The following is a 26757-nucleotide window of genomic DNA, read 5'->3' as shown; positions in this document are numbered from 1 at the left end:
GAGTCTGTTTGCTCTGCGGGGGGGTGGGGTGGGGTGAGGCGACAGTCCACTGTCCCCTAAAAGCAAAGGAGAGAGGAATTAACAGCCCTCGGTCCCGAGGCTTGATCCGGCCAGCACCTGCGGGCTGCGGCGGTCCCCACCTTACCTGCGGAGGGGGAAATCTTTTCAGATTGAAGAGTCACGCATCTCCTGCCACCAGGGCCAGAGCTGTCAGAAAATGTGCCCTGCGCGGGGGCAGCGATTTGGGGGTTAGAGACAATGGAGTTCCCAGGAAACGGAGAGAACTTGTTGATTTTTAATTTGCATTTTTTTCCCTGTGCTTTGGTGGGGATAGGAAGGCGGCCTCGACTTGGGTGCACAAGTGGACATGCCCAGGGGGTATTCGATATGCCGGACCGTCGCGCTCCGTCCCCCTGCGGGGCGCACCACGGCCACATCCTCCCCGAACCCCTAAGCCGCACGGAGCCTCTGACTCCTCCCCGGGCCCGCAGCCCGTCAGGGAGAAGCGGCCGCGGGGGCGCTCCAGCCGATCCGCAGTCACGCGTGTGCGGGGCGCGTGCGCGCGCGGGGGTGCGGGGCGGGCCCTGCGCCCGGGGGCAGGGCTCCGCGGGGGAGCGGCGGGCGGCGGGCGGCGGGCGGCGAGGGGCGGGGCGCCGCAGTGCCGTAGTAGCGGGCGGCCGGGGCGCGCCGCTCCGGAGCCGCGGCTACGCGGGCAGGCGCAGGACCCCGGCGCTGCCGGACCCGGCGGGGTCCCCGAGCTCCGCGGCGCCCGCTCCGGCTGCCCCCCTCCTGGAGAGGGCTGCCCCGGCGGGAGGGCGCGCAGACCACAGCCTCGGTGCCCCTCTGTGTCTCGGTTCCTCTTTCCTCCCCAAGTAAGGGAATAAGCCCCGAGGAAGGAGCGCCCCGGGGAACCGCGCAACCAAGTGTTGCTTGGCGAGGTAAGACGGCCGGCGGCGCGGCGGAGGGGGCGCGGGCGGGAGGGGAACCGCGGGCGAGGCCGCTGCGCCCACCCTGCTGGGGCCACCTGCCGCAAAGCCCCGGGGGACGGGATGCCCCGTTGGCAGGCTGAGGGCGCGGGAGCCGCACGGGGGGCGGGGGCATCGGCTCCCTCTTCGACTGGGAAGCTCTTCCACACCCCAGAGGTGTGCGGGCGGGAGGCAGCCGGGTTCGGGGCGCTTGGCGCCAGCCACTGGCCCGATTCTCCCCTTCTGGACGTACCTGGCTTCCTTGGTGGCCGGCTCGCGCGCCAGGGTGCCCAGGGGCGGCGAAGAGCGGGGACGCTTCCCCTAACATCTGGCCGTCCCACGGGTTCCAGGACTTCGGGACAGTCCGCAGAGCCGCTGGGCTGGGGCGCTCGAAGGGACGCCGGAGAGAACAAGACGCCTTGACGGACACCAGCGAGGCAGGGCCGGGAGAGTATACATAGCCGACCTGTTTAGTGACCCGACACACAGCATGTGCATGTGCGTGTGTGTGTGCGTGCGCCTCGCAGGGCGCGCAGCGAGTATCACCTGTGGGGCGTCCCCAAACTCCACCAGTCCACCTGACCCTGCACATGCCGACGTTTTCTTCCTCCGGGTGGGTGGACTAGGATTTTCGGAGGGGGGCCGCGGAGTTCCGGAAAGCCCTACAGGTGACTGATGCGCCGCCCCCACCCTCGCCATCACTGCAGTGGAAAGCCGGGGACGGGAGCGAGGAGGCGGCTCCAGATGTGAGCGATCCAGCTGCGGAGCTCTGAGTGCCCCCTGCCCACCCCCCCCCCGCGCCCCGGGGCCGAGGGGCTGCGGCAGCGCGCGGTGGTCCCGGGGCTGCGCCGCAGTGGCGCGGGAGAGCGGAGAACCCGCCGCCCAGGCCCGCTCCTCTGGCTTCATTAGCATACGATGACCTCGCTGTCCCGGGAGGGCCCGGTGGCACCGTTTGTCATTCTTTGATTTCCGGGGGGGGGGAGGCGGTACCCGCTTTGGGTCTGGAGGTGTGGACCGGGGCGCGGCGGGGGGCTACTCACTGATGAGGGCAGTGGTCAGGACTCAGGGCTGGGAACTGGCCCTCAGGTTGGGGGAGGGGGGCGGGGAGGATGAACCCATGATTTCGGTGCTTTGTGTAAAATACAGCCCCGAGAACCACTTGCTGGAGCACAGGGCACCCTCATCGACAGTGAAGGACGTTAGCTCGCGAGGGTAGTTGTCATCACAGTTTGGTCACGTACACTCGCACACACCCTTACCTTATGATTCTCTGATTCCAGCGATGTGTCCTAATTAACGTGGGAAGGGACTTCGTCGTGTTAAGAAGGGCTGTATTGGCCAGAGATTCCGTTCTGAATATAAATTATGCTCATTAAATAAAGCAGGTGCAACTAAGCCAACATCCCTGTCTTACCCCGGTCCAAGTCTTCTCTTTAAGTCACCCTTACTGTTTCCGGGTAGCACTGTAGGCATTATCGCAGGTATTCTTCTTGGAGGGGTCCGGGCATGGGGTGCAAATAGATGAGTCTTTCTCATCTTACAATTTTAGTTCAGTGTTTGATTCAGATCAATCAAGACATGGGATGAAAATGATAAATATCAGAGCATTTGCAGAGACTTGCAGAGATAGGAGAAACTACCAAGGACACCAGTTGGGACTCCCCCTACAGCTTTCCACAGAGCGCTTTCAACAAGTGGCACCCGGAGGTCCCAGCTGTGCACACTGAAGCAGTAGCTCTTCCTTTTCCTGCTGTTCCCTGGGGAAGAGGCTGCCCCCAGCTCCTGCTTTGGAAGGGAAGGGAGAAGAGAGGAGTACAGGTTTGTTGTGGTAAAATTCTTTAAAAAAAAATCTTATTGTATTACATCATTGCATATACCTTTTTAGTGTGAACGTAATTGGTGTTGAGTGGCAAATATTTGGGAAGTTGGAAAGTGTACAGAGAATCAAACTACCCACAATTCCATCACCCAGTTTCCATACTGTTACTATAGTGGCATATTTCTTTTCTATCCATTTTTTATGCCTTGAAATCATATAATCTATAGGAAGCCTACATTGATTATCTACTAAATATACATTTTAGATGATAAATATTTTATATTCATTGTGTCATTTAATCCTCAGAAAACTCTCTGAGACAGGTATTATAATCAACCCCACAGAATTCAGGTGACTTGCCAACGCCACAGAGCTAGTAAGTGGCAGACCCAGGATTTAAACCCAAGCTGTCTGAGTCCAGAGTGGTTGCCTAGCCTCTGTAACTATTGCTTCTCTGCCCCCCACACACGTCCCCTCTATTAGTGTTGTAGCGGAAGTCCTTCATGAACATCATTTTCATGGCTGTATAATAATAACTATTAATAATATACTATTAGTCATTTAGCAGCTACAAATAACTCTGTACAACATCTCTGTTGCATACATTTCCAAATACTTTCTTTGGATCGATTCCCAGAAGCAGAACCATTGGGCCAAAGGGCATGAATGTTCCAAGACTCCGAGGTATAGGACAAGCTGATTTTTGAAAAGGCTCCACCAGTTTACACTTCCATCCATCAGAGGCAACTCTCTCACAGTCAAAGCAGATGACCTCTAGAGACTCGAATAGACCAGGGCCTCGTGTGACCAAACCACACCACCCAAGCATATTCCTGGCCTCCTGGGAGAAGGAATCACACATATCATCATCCAGCTTTATACACACACCCGTGATTATGGAAACCATACAGTATAAAGTTGGACCTGCTTTATATAGTGAGCAACTGTCAGTTGCAGAATTCTCTGGCTAGATGTCACGTACTAGCTTTGGGCAAATCAAACATTGTGTAAAATACACGAATGTGCAGAGGATCCCACTTCAGCGTATAAGTAATTAGAACAATCATTACTCCTGTTAATGTGCATCACTGTCATAGCCAGATGGATTCAGCCTCCAACCAATCCATAACAGCGTCTTCACGTACTGGCTGTATCACAGAGCCGTTTGTTTATACCAAGTAAAAGAATTCCACAACAAAACCATAGTGGGAGTTGATGTCACCTTATATGTAACAGAATTCATCTGCCTCCCCATGCCCTACCAAATCAGTTATGGTTAGTGACTACTAATAAAGTGATAAAAAAAATAAGGTTATATACATCATCCCCCCAAAATGCCCTCAGGTGAAGAAGATGTGGCTGCAGAAGAGAAATGAAATTAGACAATTCAAAAAGACAAAAAAGGGAAATGTTCGAAAGCAATAAATTGGCCCTAGCTACGAGTTTTCCCGAAGCCCATGTTTGCCCCATAGCCACCTCTGCCACCAGCACTGGGTCTCATAGTCCTGGAATAGAATCTTTGTTGTAAATTGAATAAGTATTAATTGAGTCCCTTCTGTGAAATCTATTTATTCAAGACTCTGCTCAGATCTTGAATCATCCTTCTGGAAAGCCCTTCCTGACTGCTCATCTGGGTTAGAGACCTCGCTCTGCTTCACCTATAGCACCTGTGCACACACTTACCTCACTATGGTGAGATCACTTCTCTGCATATCCCCTACTAAACTGTGAGCTCATTGAAGGTACAGCTCTCCCCATACCCACAGTACCTGAGATAGAACTTATGCACCATAGACAAATGTGATGGAGGAACAAATAAGAGAATTTTCCAGGTCCTGTACATAAGCGCTTTATGTGCATTTCTCTTTCCATGCATCTTTATTTACTCAGACTAGGCAGTCTCAGAAATGTACCAGGAAACTATCTAGAACTGTGCTATTTCCACATGGGACTATTTCCATTTTCATCTAATTCATTAAAATGAAATAAAACTTAAAATTCCATTCTCTAGTCACGTCAGTAACATTTGTAGTACTTAAATGCCACACACAGCTTCTGGCTACCTCATTAGAAAATGCACACATAGAACATTTCCATCGAGGCGGAAAGTTGATACCCACAATGCTGGTTTGGATTGTGAGCTTGGCAGAGGCAGGCAATGTGAATCTACCATATTCTCTGCAACCAGCACAGTACCTGGCCTGGAGGAGGATGGGAGCAGGGAAAAAGAAAGGCGAGGGATGCTGGAAGTACATGGAGCAATAATATTAGGTACGCTATTGATTGGCACCTACTTTGTGCTCTGCATTGTGCTATATTTTGTACGTGCATTGTCCCACTTGATCTTCACATCACGATGAGCCTGGCATTCACCCTGTTGTACAGACAGGAAAACTGAGTCTCGGAAAGGCTACGTTAAGTGCTCATGAAGCTAGTAGGAGAGGCCGAGTTTTAACTCAGAATCCTGTGTTTTCAGAGTCTGTTCTCTTAGGCCTTTTTCTTTACCGCCTCACTACATGTCATATGTAGTTATTATAGATGTGAACTGCCATCAGCTTGACTTCCCGGGGAGCCCAAGAAAGGGTATTTTTGAAGGCTTCCCAAGGGAAATAATTGGTATAATTTGCGAATGTTAATGGCATTTCAAGAGTGCAAATTTTTCCTGGGAGCCCAAGAGGCCTTGTCTCTGGATGAGTGACAAGGGAGAAAGGAACCTGCCCATAGTGTGGTCGGACCAGAGGGCCAAAACCAGCCACCACCACCCATGCTTCTCTTCAGGGAGGCCTGTCACCAGCTCTGAGGGAAATACTGGCTTGGCTAGGACCTCACAGCGGATTCATGGCACAACCCCGCTCCTGCCTCGCTAGCCAGGACCCTTTCCACTGCTCCACCCTCCCTCTAGGTTGTTGGCTTCAGTGTCTTCAGTATGATTATCCTTCTCGCTCCAGTTTTCCCTGTCTTTGTTCTTAAAGAATACAACACAAAATTTCAAGGGAGGCTTAATTAGTACCAGATAGAGATTATTACCTCCTTCATTTTACCTTCGTATTTCTGTTAAAACTCTGTAAGGCTGAATTGGGAATCTGTACCAGGCATACCTGTTGAGCTTCATACCAACTGAAAAAGAAAAACAAAACAAACAAAACAATTCTCTTAAACCTACTCTTGAAGTGTATCAGCTGCCCCACACCCCCATGCTTGTACAGATGCTGCCTGAGACCTGAAGATAGAGCCCCTGCATTTATTACTCATTTTATCTTGTTCAATTTAGTCTTTTTTGCCAACTTGCCCAAATATTTATAGCTTTGATTCTGTTATCCAATGTATTTACTGTCCCTTCCAGCTGGCTTCCTGTCATCCCCAAATCTGATGAGCATGACCTCTTCAACTCAGTCATCAATAAAAATGACGAGCATTACAGGATTCTGAGGCATGCCACGATTTGCTCCCTAAAGATAGATGTTAATTCGATAAGTAAACAGTACTCTTTCAGAAAACTTATTCAACTTTTTATACTATTACCCAGCCCATATTTCTTCATCTTTTTCAAAAGGTTATCAGATGAATGTTATCTAAAGTTTTGATAAAGTCCAGATACTCTTTATCACTGGTATTTCCCTGATCTGCCTGCCAATAATGTTGTCAAGTTATTTTGTTAGTGTGACATAAGCAACTTTCAGTTAACCCTTGTTGGTTCTTAGAGTTCACAGCTTCAGTCCTGAAATCTCATTCCACATCGTATTCCAGAATGTTCCCTGGGATTAACATCGGCCCCTCAAGTTAAGAAATGTTCGTATATTATTTTTCCCATTAAAAAAAATAGAACTGTCTTTGCCCTGGAGGTGATGATGTTGGTGGTAGTGATGGTGGTAGGAATGATAGTGGTTTGTGGTGATGATGGTGGTGGTGGTAGTGGCTAACTTAACCTGTTCAGAATCATAGACTAAGGAGGGTGGTCCAGTGATATCAGTGGCATGATACCACTTTTAGCACCCTGGGATATTATTCAGTTAGGCCAAAAAGACTTGGATTGGTTTGAGGTAGATCTAAGAGTCTCTAGCATTATAGAAAATGAAATCAAGGGAAGAACCTGGAAAGTACCTGATCCCAGATTTCTTTAAGAAAGTGGGGAATACTCCTCCATCTAAAGATGAAGTGTTCTGCATGGGTTAGGAACTGAGGTCTCCCACTCTTACCCAGGGCATAAATCCTTTACTTCATTTTCATTTCTAAAGAAACATGGCCTGTATTTATTTATTTATTTATTTATTTATTTATTTATTTATTTATTTATTTTTATTTTTTTATAGAAATGTCCACTTTCCTCTTGGAATTAACCTTTGAAGTCATTGATGCCTCAGTGAAAATTAAAGATTCTTTCCTGGCATTGTGATTTAAAAGGAGAAAGTAGGGATGCCTGGGTGGCTCAGTGGTTGAGCCTTTGGCTTGGTTGTGATCCCAGGGTCCTGGGATTGAGTCCCGCATTGGGCTCCCCGCAGGGAGCCTGCTTCTCCCTCTGCCTATGTCTCTGCCTCTTTCTGTGTGTCTCTCATGAATAAATAAATAAAATCTTTTAAAAAATGAAAGGAGAAAGTAAGAGAGCTTAACAGCTCTCATTTTCCAAGTGGGAAATGGAGCCAAGAGGTCTTCAAGGCGGGACGGGGGCACAGACAGTAAAGGTTCATGTAAGAAAAGATTTTTTTTAGATAATAAAAATCAGGGTAATAATAACTGTCCTTTGCATGTAAACCACACTTAGAAGATAACAATGTGCTCATATTCATGAGCTCGCCTGATTCCGATCACAAGTGTGGGAGAGTCAGCACAGGCATCCCCAGCCTTATTTCAGTAGTGTGATTTCACCATAGAAGAGGCCACGGGGGTCTAGAAGAGTCTGCTATGGCAAGGAAAGGGATGACAGGTAAAATTCAGTGGCACACAGCTACCAACACTCCCCAGACCCACCTGCCCACTCGCCATTTGGACCCACCACACTTTTCTGGGTGGTCTTCATGGAGAGTTCTCTCTTCCCTTAAGGCACAAACAGTGTTTCATCCAAACAGAAACCAAGTTTTCACTTCCCTGGTGGCTGATCTGATGTGAAAGTTCCAAGTAGCCAGAGGTCAGCAAGGCCACTTTGACCCTTAGATGCTGAAATGCTTAAAATGTTTGGCCCAAATGCTTTCATTCCCTGCTGTATTTCTCCACTTCTCTGCTCTGGGACAGTGGCCGACAGCACTATACCAACTGCCTCAGTGCCCCTGCCTTTCATTTAAAGTAGAGCTAGACAAAGCTGTTTCAGTCTCTGAGAGGGCCAGAGGATTCCTTCCAGAATCCTTGAGGTCCATGCAAAGTGGGGCGGGTGTTCTAATCCAGTTTCCCACCCTTCTCAACCCAAAGTCTCATCAACAAGTATGTCCATGATCCCCAGAATCCGATCCCGGGATACCCACTGGTGGAAGTTGGTCCCCTCCTTTTTCTCATGCATGGACGTCCAGCAGCTTTCAGCTGATCACAAACTTGTCTTGCTCAACCATTAGGAAGCTGGTAGTTATATGTTCCTATAGCAGGATAAATTCCCTCTTTGCCCCAAAGCTTCCACTGTTCCTAATCTGTAAATTATGCAAATCATGGTAAATGCATTCCTGAGGAGATTCACCCAATCATTTGACTAACATTAAATCAGCAAATATATACTGAACATCCTCTCTGTGCTAGGCATAAGAGCAGTTTCTGGGGATAGGACCCACTGGGTTTCCAGGAGCTAGGTGGAGCAGAGCCAGAAACAGATATCAGGTAGCATTATCTTTAGATGAGATTTGGAGGAGGGTTACCTCCCTAGCCTAGGTATTAGATCAAGGAGGTCAGGCGTTACTTACTCCCTGGAATAAATGAACCTCAGCTGAAATTTGAAAGATGGGTAGAAGTAAAGAAAGAAAGTGTGGGTAATAGAGGAAACGGTGTCAGCAAAGGCTCAGAGGCAGTTCTTGTCTACAGTTCAGTGTTGCTGGACCAAAAACTGATTTGAGAAGTAATGGGAGATGAGCCTGGAAATGTAGGCGTGAGGGTCTTGTCTGTCAAATGAAAGCCTGTGGATCTTTTCTTGTAGACAGTGGAGGGCCACTGGGAAATTTTAAGCGGGAACTGACATGGCCAGATTTTAACATTAGAGAAATTCTTCCAGCTGCAGTGTTGGGAGGGGAAAAGACAGGAAGCACGAGCCTCCCAATGGGCTTCCATGAGAATTTACATAATATGAGGACTGAATAAGGTGGTATAGATGGAGGGACAGAATCAGGAAAGAACTTGTAATTAAGTGAATGTGAGTGGGCTGTGGACTGTGGGCCGCCAGGGTTGGTGAAGGATCTCAAGATGGCTGGGCGAAAACTTGCTCTAAAAACCATTGACTGGGTAGCTTTTGGGGAGATCATACCCCGAAAACAGAAGGCCTTTGCCAACTCCCTGAAATCCTGGAATGAGATGCTTACCTCCAGGTTGGCTACTCTTCCTGAGAAACCACCTGCTATCGACTGGGCTTACTACAAGGCCAATGTGGCAAAGGCTGGCTTGGTAGATGACTTTAAGAAGAAGTTCAATGCCCTGAAGGTTCCTGTGCCAGAGGATAAATACACTGTCCAGGTGGATGCTGAGGAAAAAGAAGATGTGAAAAGCTGTGCTGAGTTTTTGTCCCTCTCAAAGGCCAGGATTGAAGAATATGAAAAAGAGCTGGAGAAGATGAAGAACATAATTCCATTTGATCAGATGACCATTGAGGACCTGAATGAAGTCTTCCCAGAAACCAAATTAGACAAGAAGAAGTATCCCTATTGGCCTCACAAGCCAATTGAAAATTTATAAACTTGAGGAGAAAGCCCCGGCCCTCATATTATAAACATTGGACATTAAAAATAATGATACGGTGTTGTGTGAAAAAAAAAAAAGTGAATGTGAGTGTAGTGAGGGAGGCAGATGAACCAAAGGTAGCTGCCAGGCTTCCACCTCGTGTACCTGGAAGGGTAGTGGTTCCCAAGGAGCAAGAGTAGGGTTAAATAATGAGTCAGTTCAGGGCATGTTACATGTGAAGTGTCAGAGATCCAGATGGAGATATGGTTGACAGATGAGCTCTGTGGCTGGAAACCCAGATTCGGGAATCATCACTCTTAAGTGGTAGGTGAAACCACAAGAGCTGATGAGATCATGGGAGTTGATTTTCATTTATCTTGATATGTGTATTGCTGGTATCTGAAAGATCCATGTCAAGGATATCCATGCCTCTTTAATAAGGGAAGGAAATTTCTCACAGCATTGAGAGTCTGGGCTTAATAGGCAAGCTGTGCCAGTAGCCATTCGCTGACTTAGACCTTCCGTGTCAGTTTTGCCAGGTGAATGGTCAAGCATGGATTTTTCTTTTTTCCTGAAACACTTATCTTCCTCTTCCACATTTGAGCTTCATAAATTTGTAATCAACGTCCTTTTTTCTAGATCTGTGGTTCTCAACTCTGGTTGAACATTAAATCCCCTGGAGAGCACTGCAGAACTATCAATTCTGGGTTCCACTCCTGGAGATGCTAATTTAATTGGTCTGGGGTCAGGGCCTGGGGCTGAGAATTCTTTTAAGGATCCTCAAGTGACACTTGTGTTCAACAGAGTTACGAACCATTGTTAAACAAGAAGTTCTCTCAGCGATTCCTCTATAGGGTTTCTAATTCCTTAGTTTCTCTGGTAAATCTCCTATGAGTGCATTACATTTTCTCTAAAAACCCACGTTAGCATGTCAGAACCTACAGTGGACATCGAACTTACAGTGGACATTGCACTCCAGTCATGATCTTGTCTGCACATCATCCCTGTCTTTGCATCCGATAGTTAGTTATTTCTCCCTCATGCCTTGTCAAATATCCTGTCTCTGAGTTGCATAACTAATACACCTGTCAAAAAGACTTAAGAATTACCTGCTATGACTTCTGAGTGAACCTTGATTAGTTCCAGGGAATCATTGCTTTCTCTTCCAAGTGTTCACAAGGCAGCATTCAAGCTAACAGTTCTTACATTTTTATTTTTGCCTGGAGACTTTCTTGTTAGAGATTCTGATTCAGAGATGTGCAATGATAGCCCAGAATCCGCATTTTTCACCAGCGCTCAAAGTGATTCTGGTACCTTTAAGAAATACTGCCTTAAAATGGGAAATGAAGAATACACATTTAACTCATACCTACTCCTCTAATTTTTTATTGAAATGATTGGATTAATATGTAAATATTTGAGTATAGGGGGATCCCTGGGTGGCTCAGCGGTTTAGCGCCTGCCTTCGGCCCAGGGTGTGATCCTGGGGTCCTGGGATTGAGTTCCACCTTGGGCTCCCTGCATGGAGCCTGCTTTTCACTCTGCCTGTGTCTCTGCCTCTCTCTCTCTATCTCTCATGAATAAATAAACATAATCTTTAAAAAAATATTTGAGTATATTATAGTACTGACAGCCAGAAAAGGATACCAATGTAATCCACATGTCAGAAATTTTGACAACAGTCCATGATAAAGAGTATACGTGAGTGAAACAAAGGAAAGCTCAACTAACCCATAAGTCACCAGAGTGGAATGGAAAGTTGGCCTGCAGATGAAAAGGAAGGAACTCCCAGAAGAATTTCACTAGGAACTCTAAGGGTAAAGTGTCAGGGGCTACAAAAAAAAAAAAAAAAAAAAAAACGGGAGAAAATTATTTGCAAATCGTATGTCTGAAAGTGGGTTGATATTCAGAATATATAGAGAACTTCCCAAACTCAACAATAACAAAAACAATCCAATTTAAAAATGGGCAAAAAATTTGAAAAACATTTCTCCAAAGAATATGTACAAATGGCCAGTAAGTACACGAAAAGATGCCCAACATCACTAATCATTAGGGAAATGCAAATCAAAACCACAATGAGATATACTGGCTTCATATGCATTAGGATAGCAATTGTCAAAAAAAACCCACAAATGTTGTCAAGGATGTAAGAAATTGGAACCCTCTTGCACTATTGTTAAGAATGTAAAATGGTACAACCACTATGGAAACAATATGGTGATTCTTCAAAAACTAAAGATAGTAATACCACATGAGCCATCAGTTCCACTTCTGGATATATACCCAAAAGAATTGAAAGCAAGGACACAAAGTGATATTCATACACCTAAATTTATAGCAGCATTATTCACAACGGCCAAAAGTTAGAAGTAACTGAGTATCTATCAATGAACAAAGGGATAAATAAAATATTATATAGACCTACAATGGAATGTTATTCAACCTTAAAAAGGAATGAAATTCTGATACATGCTACAACATGGTTGAACTTTGATGACATTATACTAAATGAAATAAACCAGTCACGAAAAGACAAATACTATGGTTCCTAATACTCCTAGGAAGTATTTAGTATAGTCAAACTCAGAGACTGAAGGTAGAATGGAAGGGGAGAATTAGATCTTATCATTTAATAATACAGAGTTTTAGTTTTATAAGATGAAAAACGTTTTGTGAATGGATGGTGGTGGTAGTTGTACAAAAGTGTAAAGGTACTTAATGCCACTCAACTGTATCTTTAAAAATGGTTAAATGACAAATTTTATGTCATGTACATTTTACCACCACAAACATAAATTGTATATTATGTGTATTTTACCACCATTTAAAAATGTATATGTATAATATTATAATATGTATCTCAATATATTTTATATATTATATGTGTTACATATATACATAAATACTGTGTGTGTTGGGGAAGGCAGGGGACTATAGCTGTGCTAGGCATGTTGGTGATGGGAAACACCACCTCAGCAATTCAATCATGTTAGTGCTTCCTCAGACACAGATTGGGCAGCACACATATTGATGGGCCACTCGTAATCAACACATGGTCAAAGCTCATGGAAACAGTAGTTAACAGTTCAGAAGAAGGGAGATATCTAAGAACATTAATTTCTCTATAAAATAGACATTCTTAAAAAAAAAGAAGAAAACTTTTTTTAAAAAAGTTCCAAGTTCTATTTACAGAGATTCAAAAGAATGTAACAGGAACTATCAAAAGAAACCAATCTGAGATCAAAAAACTTTCCCTCCTTTAAAATGAAAAATATTTTGCAGAATTAAAATTGTGCAATGGAAGCATGAACATTAGAACAATGCAGAACACTGCAGAATTCTCATGGTTCTGATAGAAAACACATAAAAGCAAACCAAAAGGGGCTTCTGGGTGGCTCAGTCAGTTAAACAGCTGACTCTTGGTTTTGGCTCAAGGGCATGGGCTGGACCAGAGCCATGCTCAGCAAGGAGTCTGCTTCTCTCCCTCTCTCTCTCTCTCTGTCCCTCCCCCACTCACATGCACTCTCTCTCTCTAAGTAAATAATCTTAAAAAAAAGAAAAAGAAACTAATGATAGAAAAAAGTGGAACCTGTAATTCAACACATTAAATATTAAAATACAGAATTTTTTGGAAGAGGAGTTATAAAAAGTATAGGGAAATATTTTATGATTTCAATTCAAAATATTCATTGTGGGGGGCACGTGGGTGGCTCAATGGTTAAGTGTCTGCCTTTGGCTCAGGTCATGATCCCAGGGTCCTGGGATCAGTCCTGCATCAGGCTACCCACAGGAAGCCTGCTTCTCCCTCTGCCTATATCTCTGCCTCTTTCTGTGTGTCTCTCATGAATGAATAAATAAAATCTTAAAGATATATTCTGGTGGAAGTTGCTAATTTATAAGATTTAGAAGAATCTATTGGTATGCAATTAGGAAAAAAATAGTATTTTTAATAAGCATGTGTCAGACATTTTGTAGCACTAAATGTCAGAAGGAAGTTGTGGCTATACAGTTTTGAGGCAATAAGATTGTGACCCAGAACTGTATTCAGTAGAACGTGAGGGGAAAAAAAGATATTGTCAGACCAAAGAAGTACACAGAAAGTAGACCCCACCAAAATCTTTTAGTGGAAAAACTATTTATTCAAAATATTCTGATCAATCAATCAATCAATCAATAAATAAATAAATATTCTGATCAACAGGGAAATTAATGTATATTAAAATTGGGGGGGAAGCCCGGGTGGCTCAGCAGTTTAGCGCCACCTTCAGCCCAGGGCATGATCCTGGAGACCCAGGATCGAGTCCCATGTCGGGCTCCCTGCCTGGAGCCTGTTTCTCCCTCTGCCTGTGTCTCTGCCTCTCTCTCTCTCTCTCTCTCTCTCTCTCTGTGTGTGTGTGTCTCTCATGAATAAATAAATAAAATCTTTAAAAAAAATTGGGGATGGAGATGATGTGATATAAAAGGTGAACAATGAAATCGGAGCAGATGTAATGTTTAAACTTTATTAATATGGTTATGAAACAATTCAAGTGTCAAAAATAATTATTAATTGAAAAGATAAAAAACTAAATGATAATAACTTGGGTCTTAAAACTCAGATTACTCCAGAAAACAAAATGCTTCAAGTACTAAAGCTCTCATTTTGTGTGAGATATTGAATACTAAATATATTTTTAAATAGGAGAGAGTAGATTAATATAAGACTGGAAATGCCATGTTTAACTTCAAAATTAGGAAAGATTTGGAGTGATATAGCCAAAATTAACTAATAAGGAAAATAGCAAGGGGACATAAAAAAAGAAAGTATAAAATAAGACGATAGAAGTGAGGTCAAACATGTTATCACATTAAGTGTGAATGGCTTAATTGTTTCTATTAAAAGACAAAGAGACATGGATCAGGCAAAAACTCATTCTAAATATATGGCTGTTTAAAACAAAGTGGGGCAGAAAGGAGAGAAAACAGGAAATAGTATAAATATATCAGGAAAATGCAAACCAAAGAAAGAAAGAGCAAAATTAATATTAGACAAAGCAGAATGGTGCTTTATTGCTAAAAGATATAATCCAGTAGAAGGCATACCATCCATGAATATTTTTATTCGAAATAATATAAATATTAAAATATATAAAATAAAATTGGCAAAGCAATCACAGTAGGAAACAACATATTTCTATCAATCTTCAATATACTGAATGACAAAAACAAATGAATATGTAAAGAATTTTAAGGATATAAGCAATTTGATGCAATGGATATATACTGGATATCACATTCAAGAATGAAAGAGCATATATATCCATTAAAACGTTTATGAAATATTGAGAAATTCTGATCATTTTGTAAAGTCTTGTGGTACATTCCAAAAAGTAGAAATTATTCTGGCACCAAGAGGAAAATAAAATTCAAGTACAATTACTCTAGGATAATATAATCTAGAAACTTGATGTAGCCTAGGACCCCTGCACATCCACCTGCCACTGTTAATTCAGCATTCAGTGAGAAGAAGACTCAAGACCTGTTATTTGGGCAGCGCAGGCGGCTCAGCGGTTTAGCGCCGGCTTCAGCCCAGGGCCTGATCCTGGAGACCCAGGATGGAGTCCCACGTCGGGCTCCCTGCATGGAGCCTGCTTCTCCCTCTGCCTGTGTCTCTGCCTCTCTCACTCTGTGTATCTCATGAATAAATAAATAAAATCTTAAAAAAAAAAGACCGGTTATTTGACAAGTATCAAATCTGTAGAATTCTTCCTTCTCTAAGAATGGGTAAAGACTAAAACAGATAGGAACTAAGGAAAACACAAGATGAGGGAGCAGAGAATAGCATACAGAATGAAAATAAATGAGCTTCTCCAGCTGGACCTAACAGTATATTTTAGGAGACTGGAATGCTCTTAAGAGGGCAGGAAACCATGGCCTTCACAAATCAGAAGAGAATGAGAGCAGGCAGAGATGAAAATGAAATATGTTATGCAAAGATGCAAATGAGATGTGGCAGGATTGCAAGGAAACTAAAACACAACAGAATTAAAATCTATTGGGTGCAACTAATGAGCAGAGTTTGTTTTATAGAAAATCAAGTACGTGGTGAAAGCAATGTTATAAAAGACAGGATTAGTAATGAAGCCAACTTAAAAAGATATGTCTAAATCATTGTTGTGGATCCAGTTTTAAAATTATATGCAGGGGGCCCCTGGCTGGCTCAGTTGGTAGAGCACGTGACTCTTGATCTCAGGGTCATGAGTTTAAGCCCCAACATTTGTTGGGGAGCCTACTTAAAATTTTAAAAAATGCTTTAATTTAAAAAAAATTGTATGCAAAAGTAAAATATATTCAAAGTGAAGATATGCATTGTTATAAAAACTTATGAAAAAGCAAGTTGGGATTTAAAGCCCCAGATTACATTTTTAAAAGCCTGAAAAAACTGGTGTTTGTCTGGAGAATATGGGAAAGGATGGGACAGCAAAAATAAAATGTTCTGAATTCCTTGGTTCAATTATGAACGAGTCATTCTGTTCTTGACGTTTAATTTTAGAAAATAATAGTTATAGAATTTTTTTCCCACTAATCCATCTTCCAAACCCAGGGGTCTAAGAAAACATATTTCATATGAAACAAAACAGAAAATAAAGGAGATGGCGAGGAAGCATTAAAAAAAAATTGAAAGGACCGTGAAACTGATGAGCTCAAATACCTCAGTTGCAACAGCTCACATTAATGAATTAAGTGACACGTTTTTTAATAAAGGTCTTCATCTTATATCAGAAAATAAAATTCAACCATATGTTGTTAATCATATTCATTCTTGAAACAAAATGATGTGCAAAGATTAAAGTGCTGAGAAAAGGGGTGCCTGGGTGGCTTAGGCTGTTGGTCTGCCTTCAGTTCAGGTTATGATTCCTGAGTCCTGGGATCAAGCCTCACATTGGGATTCCTGTTCTGTGGGTAGTCTGCTTCTCCCTACCCCTCTGCTCCTCCCCCAGCTCATGCTTGCACGCTCTCTCTCTCTACTAAATGAATAAATAAATAATCCTTAAAAAAAAAAAACACTGAGACCAAGTATAGCAGGCTGATGCAGCAAACACTAAAGCAGAAGTCATGACGTCGATATAAGACAAAATGCAGCTTAAGACGAGTATCATTGAACAAGGCAAAACTAATGTTGCACCCAAAACACAGTAGTGGTGAAAGATTTTAAAATGCCACTCTGGGGCTTTCATATACCAAGTAAACAAACAAGAAATAATATAATACAGGAATTATATATTATAATCAAGATTGGATATTATGCAGCATTGCATAATATCCAAATTATAGAGAATGAATTTTGTTTTCATTTTTCAGGGTTCAGAGAACATTTACAAATATTAATGATTAGGTTACAAATAAAACCTTAGGAAATTCCTCAAAGCAGAAATACTAAAGGTCACAGTCTCTGAATATTAGAAATGAGTAATAAGAAATAAACAACAATATGGGGGACGAGTCATAAGTTACAGTTCATTTATATAATAAATATGTATAAAATGTACTATGTAGCCATGGAAAACAATATTGTATGTAAGAGAATGTTTAATAACACCAAATGATAGTCACCATACGCTGTTACATAGAAGTCAAAAAGAGATAAAAAGGAGTTCAAAACCAAAAAAAAAAGAAAAAAGAAAAATACATGAATCTATTCATGGAAAATTCTAGAAAGAATTTACAACAACATGTTAATTGTGGCTGTAGTTGGTAGTGGCATCATATATGATTTTTATTTTAAAAATCATTTTAAAATGTGATTTGGATTCTTGGCTAAGATTAGTATTATGCTCACACTGTTTAGTAGAATCTATATGCTTTCACTTTTTTTGCTAATGAAAATAAGATAAGCTTATATCTAGACCTTTGGCTTTTTGTTGCTGCTGCTGCTGTTCTCCAAAATTCCTCAAAAATCAATAAAAGTGGTTCAATAACCAGTGGAAGTTCTCTTGGTCAAACTTGTTTCCAAGCGATAGACCAAACTGTTCTTTGCTCTTCTTACTCTGAAACTAACCAGCCCACTTGCCAAACTTTTTAGGGCAAATATAGTTGTTGTTTCGTACTAGTATTTTCAGATCATTCTGAGCTATTTTTCATGATGTAATTCATATAGGCCCATGCCATCTTCCTCTGTATTCGTGTGCCCTTGCCTTTATTTGTAAATATCCTTTTTAGATATGAAACATGCATTAGTCTTGAAGCTCCCCGCCCTTTTTATGAATCTTTCCTTTTTCCTCTGGTATCTGCCTAACTCTAGAGTCCTTGGCTATTTTTTACAACCAGATTTCTCCTTGACGATCATGACCTCTGAGTTGGAGTGAATTCTCTCTCTCAAGATGTCTCTTATGTCTGCTTCACTTAGCAAGGTAGTTTCTGGAGGAAGAAGGTCAAAGGTAAATAATACCAATTACCACACCTGTTGAACATGGAGAATGACATTTCCATTGAAAAATGAGGAAGGGACGCCTGGGAGGCTCAGCAGTTGAGCGTCTGCCTTCGACTCAGGGTGTAATCCTGGAGCTCCGGGATGGAGTCCCACAGTGGGCTCCTGCAGAGATCCTGCTTCTCCCTCAGGCTATGTCTCTGCCTCTCTCTCTCTCTCTCTGTGTATGTCTCAAATGAATGAATGAATGAATGAGTGAATGAATAAGTATTAAAAAAAAGAAAGAAAAAGTGAGGAAAATCTGTTAGAATAAGGTCCAGAGGACTTTATTAGATTAAGTTTGTTTATTCCATATCAACAAGGGAAATAAAAACACTAGTCGGATTCTCTACTTTTAGCCAAATGAGGCCTTCTGGACACATTCAGCCAGTACAAACTCCCTTGTACTTTTTCTGTTCCAGCTTCCCTTGTGCCAGACCAGTAGTGGCTAGGAAGGCACCCCTCCATTTCCTTCTTGTGGCCAAAGTGGCCTGTAGAAAATCCTCACAATGATATAGTACATGTTCCCCATCCTTTTCTGCTCAGTCACGAATATTCTAGGTGCTCTATCTTCAGAGACCCGAATCCCCATTATAAGCCAATTTTGGATCCAAAGCCACATGGCCATATAGACATGTGAGTTCATACATAAAGCTTCTATTACTCTTTGTAGCCACATATACATGCATTGTATATGTGTGTGTGATGTGTCACCAGGCACCTGCTCTCTTATGTTTGTCTTTGTTTTACCAGTAGTACTAAAATTCAGAAATATTCATGGCAGTTTCCCAGCACTTTGATCCTCTTCCCCATCAGCCTCTGGGGAAATACATACCCCCATGCTCAAGAGGTACAAGCCTCTCATTACTAGACCTGAATTTCCCCTTTCGGGATATGGTGAATTGTGGCTCAGAAAGCAATAGCTATTGTGAACACTGTTTGCTTCGTTTTTGTCCCAGAATCCCAACTGAAAGAGTCGGTGACAACACCATCCCTATACCCAAGTTTTTCATGGTCTTGCCCTAAACTAGTGGGAGATCATGGCCTTGAAAGCCTAGAAGAGGAATTGAACACCAGCTGATAGTCAATAAAAGACAAGTATTGATTCCTTAGAAAGAGAGTAAGTGAAACTGATGGGTTTTGTAGGGTAAAGTCCTCATGCATAGAGAGGACTAAAATGGAGGGAGGCAATTCTAGAGATCGGAGGCAGAAGCTGGAGCCAATGACTGAGAAATTGGGGGTACTATCTGGCACAAGAAAGGGACATTGCTGAGAGATAATATAAAACAATTGCTAGACTGTTTCTGACTTGGTATTGAGATTGGGGGGAGGAAGAAGGAGGTCGAAGGTAAATAATACTGATTTTCAAGCCCACTGAATGTGGAAAATGACATTTCCATTGAAAAAGTGAGGAAAATCTGTGTTATTTCATTTTGGAGGTGGAGGTAGGAGGAAGATAAGTTTGAGAGTAGATCTATTTATATATTTAAAAGTCACACCTAGGAAATGGTTGGAGGACTGAATAAATGCATGTGATTTCACCAGCAGCAGGATGTCTCTCTGACCAAACTAAGCTCAGTATGTTATTTCACGCTCTGTTCAAAACAATGTCAGTCAATCAAATCAAATTATTTTTTTTCTTTCTTCTTCTTCTTTAGTGGGAGCTGATTTCTGCGGCTATTTTTGTCTAGTTGAAAGTGATTCACCCAGGGAGGCCTCGCCAATTGAATGATAATTTATTAAATACATTCAGCCAAAGGACTAACTCTGTTCTCTTTCCAAACCCCCCAGTGTCCTAGCTCATGTATCCAGCCACTCAACCACTGCAAGCAGAAGTTGCCACAAAGTTCCCATATAATAGTTTTCTGCTTTATTCATTGTTTCTGGGGTGATGGTAAAAATTGCCCTGTTTCATCTTTTAAAACTGCTGGCTCTGAAACACATAGTCTTTCCCTTCCATCCCTAAATTCATACATTCTCTCATATTAAACCCCTTTCTCCATTATATGAGGGCCCTCATCAAGGTATCAGGGAATATCACAGTTACCTGCATTCAACAAAGAAGGAAAGGCAGTTGGCCTTTATTGAGCCCTATGTGCCAGACACTATGCTAGGAAATCTGCATTCATGATATTTAATCCTACTCTGTAAGGTGATACCACTATTCCCATTTTCCAGCTGGGAAAACTTGGGCTCAGAGAGATTAAGTAAGAATAACTGATGTGCTCAACACCACAGATCTAGGAAATGTCACAGGTGAGATGCAAACTTGGGTTTGTTGGACTCCAGAGTGATACTCTTTTCTGTTTTGACCGATGGAGATTTCCATACATAGGATTACTGTTAGTATGTTGTTCTCCTCATCAGAAACCAGTAGTGTGAAGAAGCAGTGGAGGAGAAGCCCTTTACAGCACAGAGGCTCCAGGGCCCTGGCCGTTTGAATCTCACCCACTACCAACCTGTCCAAACCCATGAATGAATAGAAGTTTGGAAGATTTGGGGGAAATGAAATGGCATACTCCTAATTAGTTTGGACTGAGGAATCCATTAACTGTAATTTTTATTGAAATTCAAAATATAAGACATAATCTCATAGCATAGGGGTGCCTGGGTGGCTCAGTGGGTTAAGCATTAATTCTTGATCTCAGCTCAGATCTTGATCTCATGGTCATGATTTGAGCCTTGGGTTGGGCTCCATGCTGGGTGTGGAGCCTACTTAAAAAAAATAATCTCAGTAGTATGAAGAAACTCCTAAATTAGACTGGGTTTAGGATTCTTGAGGTTTTGATGTCATCTGTTCCTCTCCCCAAGGTAAGGATGTTGGGAACACTTAGTAAGTGAGTCTTTCCTTCCATCCTTTCTTCTCAGTCAACCACATGAGCATCCTCGTGCACTAAGCTCTTCTATCTCTGAACTCCACAGCTTTGAACTCACACAGCTAAGCTTTTATGGTGACTTTGTGGCATCCCCCTTGGACTGTCAGTTCGCTTAGGACGAGATCATTTCTTGTTCCTATTCATCCATGAAACCCTCAAAGCTCCTAGCAGAGTATTTTACTAAGGGATGGATGAATGTACACGTTTAATTGCCTTTTGAACATCATTATTTTAACTAAAGGTTATAGAGAACATAAATAGAATAGGATTTCAAGTTGCAAAACAATCACTTTGATATACAGAATAACAGTTCTGGTATAGGAGAACTTCAGGGGTAGTATACATTTATGCATAGTTTACAAACACTGAAATTCACACATATGCATAGAATACTAGTAAAGTACAAAAAAAAATGTGGTGTACCTTGTTCATACTATAAATGCCCACACATACACATCCATATGTACTATGAATACCTTCAAGTACTTCTACCTTCAAGTCAGTATTCTTCAATCTCTAACCAATGCAGGTAAACTTTGAGAAGATTGATTTGGTTTGTGCCACAAAAAAAAGAAAGAAGCAGACCAGAATGGCGGGAAAAAGAAGAATCTCCTTTATATTTAAAAAATTAGATAAAAATAACCTATCTCCCTTTTTAAAAGAATTAACACATTACAGATAATGAAAACAATTTCTAATTTCCATGTGTTCCTTGGAGGTATTAATTATGATGTTTTATGTGAATCCTTTCACGTATTCTTTTTTGAGGTTACATATGTACATTTTCTAGCCTAATTGGCTGTTGCTTGTGTAAAGGAGAGCAATTCATTTTTCATATTGATTTTATATGCAGTCACTTTGTTGAAATTCCTTAGTCGTTTATTTCATTCTCTTAGTTTTTCTAGGTATACTATCATATCATTTAAAAATTGTGACAGCTAAAAAATTTTTTTAAAAATTGTGACAGCTTCATTTTTTTCTATTCTAATATGTCCACCTCTTATTGCTTCTTATTTAATTGCATTGGTTAGGAGCTCTGGTAGTATGGTGAATAGTGACATCATAATATGCTTCCTTATCTTGTCCTAGATTTTAATGGCAGTGCTTCTAATACTTCACCATTTAAGTGTGAAGTTTGCTGTGGGGTTTTGGTAGATAGCTATTGTAAGGTACATACTGGGTGTTTCATTTCCCTTCTAGTGAGCTTAGAAATGTGTTTGCTTTTTCATCATATTTGGGTCTTGAATTTTATTAAAAATTTTTTGAACTTATTGAGATGTCATATGAATTTCTCTTTTATTCTGTTAATATAGTGAATTATATAAGTTTTATAATTTTGTTCCATCCTTGATTTCCTAGAATAAACTCTATGTATTGTCCTTTTATACTATACCAAATTTAGAGGGTTTATGGGGGGGGGTTGCTTAATTTAGTAAGGAGATTGGTCTATAATTTATTTTTATTTGTGCTCTCCTTACTCCATTTTTGTAACCGGGTTATACTGGCCTGATAAAATAAACTGTAACTTAACATCTTTTTCTGTGCTCTGGAAAAACTTATATAAGAGAATTATCTGTTCCTTGATGATTCTTAGAACTTGCCTAGACCAGGAGGGTGGGGCAAGTAGAGTTTTGAATATCGATCCAGTTTCATCTGTCATTATTGGACTAGTCAGGCTTTTATACTTCTTGAGTCACTTTTGAAAATTTATATTTTCTCAAAATGTTGTCATCTAATTTTTCCGATGTAACGCTATAAAGTTGATTATCTTATTTTTTCATCATTTAATAAAATCTCTTGCATTTGTAGCTATGCCTCCTTTTTCATTCCTAATATTGCTGGTTTTCCTCCTCCCCCTCCTTTCCCCTTTCTTTTCCTTCCTCCTCCTCTATCTCTCTACCCCAAAGAAATGTCTGTTTAACTGATTTTTTCCCCAAAACAATCAAAAGAGCATTTACTCTTATTTACTAATCATCCAGGTGTTTTGTTTTGGGTGCTAGCTCATCACTTTGGGCCTTTATCTTTAGTACTGCCTCCTTAGTTTTATTTAGATTTCTCTTCTTCCTTTTTCTGGCTTCCTGAGTTGAGGTTTACTTCATTTTTTTTTCCATCTTTCTTGTTTCCTAAGAAATTCATTTAAGGCTATACAGCATGTCCTTTAAGCATTGTTATAACCAAATTGTACATTTCCTAAATTGATATGTAATGTTTCCATGTTTTCATTTTCTTTTTTTTTAAGAATTTTTTAATTATTTATTTATTCATGAGTGACACAGAGAGAGAGGCTGAGACCTAGGCAGAGGGAGAAGCAAGCTCCCTCCAGGGAGCCCCATGGGGGATGGCGGGAGACCTGATCCCAGGACCTCAGGATCATGCCCTGAGCCAAAGGCAGATGCTCAATCACTGAGCGACCCAGGTGCCCCTTCATTTCCTTTTTGAACAAGTATTTAAGAATATGTGGGTTTTTCCCCCCTTAATTTGCATATTGTTGCAGATCCAGTTTCCTGGGGAGTGGCTTCTGAGATGGGGTTGGCTGTGGAGGAGGGTTCTTAGTTTTAAAGAGTGCTCTTGGGATCATAACTTGTGGAAGGGAAGGGACAGAGCAGGATTTGGCAAAGTGAGAAGTTGGACTGGGATGGCCCTGCTGAGTTGTTTTCAGTTGGCTGAGAGGACTGAGCCTTTATAAGCAGGCCCCCTCCCTCCACCTTGTATCATTCAGGAATTGTGCCTGGGTTACTCAGAGAGGGGGGAGGCCTGACCTTGAGCGAGGCAGCTCTTTCCAGCTAAGGCAATTCCTAAAAAGGGTTGACAGCCAAGAGCTGTCTGCCAGTAGCACTCCCCAGCAGCTAGGGGAATAAATCCTTCTTTCCAAAAGGAGGTCTGGTTGGCATAGTTCAGCACCTGGTACAAATATAGTTTTAATAGTTTAACTGACTTCTGACTGTTGATGTTTAATCTGTATGAGACATTTCTCCATGGATATTTTTTTTTAACTAAGTATCACCAACTTCAGAGTATTTACTTAGAAGCATGTAACCAAAATGTATTTAGCAATCCCATACTGTGTGACATTTAAATTATTTGGAATTTCTGCTCTTATGAACAGTGCTGCCACAAATGTCCTTAGAGTTGAAATCTTGTAGTGGTAGTGATGGTAATTGCAGGCATAGTGCTGTTATTGTTGGGCAGACAGAGGTAGGGCCTCTCCAAAATGGCTAAGGCTAATAGGTGGGGTCACCCTTCCCCCAGATGTCACCCCGGATAAGTTCCTAAAACATCAAGTCTCAAACAACTCGCAACCTACGGAGACCTGCCTAAAAGAACACCAGAATCAGCCAAAAACAAGAACAGGCACCCTGCCTCACCTTATCACATAAAACCACATGTTCCTAACCACCCCATTTTTCTTTCTTAACTTGCACAGGCATAAAAAAACATACACCCTTCCCCTCCTGGGCGCGACTTCCCTGACTCGGGCCTCCTCTCCGAATCACGAGTCACTGAACCTTGCCCAGGAGTGCTCCCCATTAAAGCACTCTCGAATCTACCGCCTGGCTCTGCTGTCTTTAATTTTCTCTGCTGATCATTAAAAGAAAACCTAACAGTTATTATTATTGTCTTTAGTTAATTTCTAAAGACAAACATACAGAAGTAAAATCCCATGGAAATGTACATTGTGAGGCTATTGGTATAGCGTGCTATTTTGGCTAGCATACTTCCATACCAGCAGTACTGGAGAGTTTCCATTCTCTTGCTTTCTTACCAGTAAGGATATTATGTATTTTGAAATTGTTAACAATTTGATAATGTAACAGTAGTATCTTACTATTGTGTCTACCAACGAAGTATGATTTAAATGATTATAAAAATAAATGAAAAATGAAAAAAATAAAAATAAAAACAAATGACATTTCCCAGGCTACAATGAGAGTACCAGGTACTGTGTGTCAAAAGCAAAGAGTTGATGTCTACCATTTCTGGAAGGAAAATGGAGTTACTGTTAGAAGGAACCTTAATATTACTATTCCACTCTCTGCAAATATCAGTTGAGGAAATTGAGGTCTAAAGAGTAGATGTTACCTGTTCAGAGTCACCAGCTACTAAATGTCAGAACCAACATTAGACCGAAGGGCTCCAGGCCATGTCATTCCAACTTCTCCTGATTTGCTTGAGAAATGAATGTATCTTTCTTCCCAGTTTCCAAAACTCCATTAAACTGTGGCATTTCTGAAACTGGAATTCATGAGCCTCCTATGAAATGTTTTAGATTTTGTGTTTTATTCCAATAAGACTTTTATTTTATTTTATTTATTTTTATTTTTTTAGAGAGGGAGAGGGAGAATCTTAAGCAGGCTCCATGCTCAGCGTGCAGCCCAATGCAGGGCTCTATCTCATGACCCTGCGATCATGACCTGAGCTGAAATCAAAAGTCAGACGTTTAACGGAGCCACCTAGGTACCCTCAAATAAGACTGTTTTGTATTTGTATTTTCCTGATGACTGTCTTACACTGTGTACTGCTGTGTGATTTCAGTGCTACATGGCCTAGGACCAGCTACTCAAACCTTTGTGGTTCAGTTTCCTCATCTTTAAAACGGGCAAAATATTTGTATCTACCTCATACAGGTGTTATGACTAGTCAGCCAGATAATTCATGTAAATTAATTAGGATAGTCTGGCATGTTGAATGTTATTATTAATGAGATGTTTTCCAGGCTGGTGCCTACACACCTCTGGGGTGAAGAGGGCCATCCAGGGATTTGTTGTCTGGAGTCAGAATGAGGTGTAAACACCCCTGGGTGCCGTTGTCCATGGTACTTAATTATTATTGCATGATTACTCATAAGGACATTGTTATTCCATGAAGTTGGTGGAGGACGAGACACCTGACAGCTCAGAGCCTTTTATAAGCTAAGTACTGGGCTCCTCAGATGATCCAGTGAGTCGATCCTCGGGCAGTTTACAATCTGGAAATGGTATTAATGATCTTCCGAGATGTGAAAACCAGGATGGATGCTGGAAGATGTAGGGGCTTCAGCCTGTGTTCAGGCTGACTTGGGTTTGAATGATGGCTCAGCTGCCTGCAGGAGGTGTGATGCTAGGTGTGATGGCATAATAATTCTTACTTCAAAAGATTCTTCTGAGGACTCTGTTCATGCAGAACAGGCAGTAGATTCTCAATAAATGGTAGCTGTTGTTTAGGTTGTTATGGGAAGCAGAGAATGGGAGGAAAGCAAAAGAAAGGAGAATTAGAGACTGGGAGGCAGGAGGCAGCAGAGAAGGGAGAAGGGAGAGAAGAGAAGGAGAGAGAATGCTCACAGGACAGCTCACCACAAGTTCCTCCTGGTGTGCGGGGCCTCTCCAAGCTAAACGTGATTTCACACGCTGTTCAAAATGTGAATGTCGTCTCTTTGGTGTGGTTTTGTGGTGATGTTGTTAACACATGCACCATCCCAAGCACGTCCCACACCATGGTGTGTTTTTGCAGTGCTCTCTTTTCCTAGACCTGCCAAGCCCCGTACTCGTGCCTTGCTGTGTCCCTTCCCTGACAGTTCCATTTCTGAGCTGTGGTGAGAATGGACTTGTCACTTTCTTACTCCTTCAGGCTTTTCTGTTTGTTGGGTTTTGCCCTCCACTTTATGGTAGGAAACTCCTGTCATCTGTGCCCCCTTCAGATGATACATGTGGCCCAAAATGTCATGGGAGGAATTTGAAACACAGATCCAGATTGTAAAGAAGGGAAAATTCTGCAGGGAATATAAATCATAACATGAGAATTTTAGTAACTAGGCAGGATAACAGGCAT

General features: G+C 41.9%; 1 protein-coding gene across 5 annotated transcripts in view; it reads left to right on the top strand.

Moving 5' to 3' along the window:
- Positions 1-708: 708 nt before the first annotated feature.
- Positions 709-26757, top strand: part of DGKG (diacylglycerol kinase gamma) — a 205836-nt gene continuing 179787 nt past the window's right edge. For all 5 annotated transcript variants that reach the window (XR_008662175.1, XR_008662174.1, XR_008662173.1 and 2 more), the window contains exon 1: positions 709-938. The gene's annotated coding sequence lies outside the window, so the exon portion shown is untranslated. The remainder of the gene's footprint in view (positions 939-26757) is intronic.

This window comes from Nyctereutes procyonoides, unplaced genomic scaffold, assembly GCF_905146905.1.
Source record: "Nyctereutes procyonoides isolate TBG_1078 unplaced genomic scaffold, NYPRO_anot_genome, whole genome shotgun sequence".
NCBI lineage: Eukaryota > Metazoa > Chordata > Mammalia > Carnivora > Canidae > Nyctereutes > Nyctereutes procyonoides.
Note: the sequence above shows the minus strand (reverse complement) of the source record. Positions and strands in the feature narration are given on the sequence as shown.